Genomic DNA, 1,658 nt, shown 5'->3' on the forward strand with positions numbered 1-1,658 from the left:
TTAACCATAATTTTATAATATCTGCATCTTTATCTATAAGTCAGGAACAGTACACATTGGGTTTTTTTAATAATTAAAAATTAGAATAATGTTTGGAATACAGTGTTTATCAAATGCCCCTTGAAAGCATACCTATAAAAGGAAGCAAAAGATCAACTCTGAAGCCCATGTCAGCCATCACTGTCTTTGTCAGTGGTGATCCTGTGTCCCTGAGCTCTGCCCTGCCTTTTGTTTCACTGGTAATTTGGTGTCCCACATGGCTAATGAAATTTGGTGTGTGAGATATCAGATTAGTGTACAGTAAGTGTTCTACACCAGCTACATAGACCCAGGGCTACAACTGTCTATCTGTCTGTCTTTCTTTCATCATCTGAAGAATATTTTCCTCTGCAAATCCTTCATTCACACTGAGAGGACACTGTATTGTGTTGGAGGTGGGGGGCACAGCAACTTACTTTGATAAAGACAGCTGTTGTACACATCTGTGTCAACAGTAAATGGACAAAAACCATACAGCATATATGGTCGGGATGCACAGGTCACAAGGGAGTCAATAGTATCTCCAGGATGGATGCCTAGGAAGGAAGGACAAGAACACAAGGGGCAAAGAAAACTGTTTCCTGTGATATGGATGGATGCCTCTGTCTTCTAGGCTCTTGAAACAACTTCCCTTCAAAAACCATTGTTAGGTTGGTGAAAAACATTAAACAGGTCCCCTAATTAATGTGGAGAAATTGGCTATTTCCATACCTCTAGCCTTAGCAGTAAAGTGTAAACAGAGCTAGGCGAGATTCAGGAGGTTAAAGGAGAGAAATAGGAACGAAATTAGCCATTAATTATGCTAGAATTTAGATAGTTGAGTGTTTTGCTTGCTGAGAGTCTAATTTTACATGTTGTCCAAGAGGCACGAAGCTTAGATAATAGGACATTCACTTAATTCAACAGATTCATCCCTGAGTGCCTGTCTTTAATGAGAACGTCAGTGTTGCTGCTGTTCCTGTTATTGCTGAGGCTGTTTCTTGCATCAAAGAGTTCTATAATAGGGGGAAGAGGCTGAAATGATGAATTTGGTATGTGCATGGGCTCAATCAATTGAGGTTATGATTCAATTGAATGGATCAAAATGTACCCTGTATAGAAATGAAGGCCCCTCAGTTTCCCAGTGTTTATGTAGAGAGACTGACTAAAATGGCTCGAAACCAGTGCAGTTGGTAGAGTATTGCACAGGGGTAAAAATAACCTGTGGGGCATTGGGCTATGAATAGACAGGTTGGTCTCCAGTCTAGCTGAGGTCTGAACCCCGAAAGTGGTGATAATTCACCTTTCTGACACAGTAGGCGTTCCTTCATGCTTCTGGAACTCTGGCCCCTGCCTAAGTTACTGCCCCTCACAGCCCCTACAAGAGAAGCATGGCTAAAAGTCAGGTAGGCTTCTGACCTTCAGGCTAAACTCCTCCCCAGTTACCTAGCAACAGTGAAGACCATAAAAAGGGCTGTTCAGCCCCACCTCTCTCTCTTACTCTCTTGCTCCTCTCACTCCTTTGTTCTCTTACCTCTCACTTCTTTCACTCTTCTCTTCTCTTCTCTTCTCTTCTCTTCTCTTCTCTTCTCTTCTCTTCTCTTCTCTTCTCTTCTCTTCTCTTCTCTTCTCTTTCCTTT

The sequence above is a fragment of the Mus caroli genome, chromosome 3 (genome assembly GCF_900094665.2).
Source record: "Mus caroli chromosome 3, CAROLI_EIJ_v1.1, whole genome shotgun sequence".
Taxonomy (NCBI): Eukaryota; Metazoa; Chordata; class Mammalia; order Rodentia; family Muridae; genus Mus; species Mus caroli.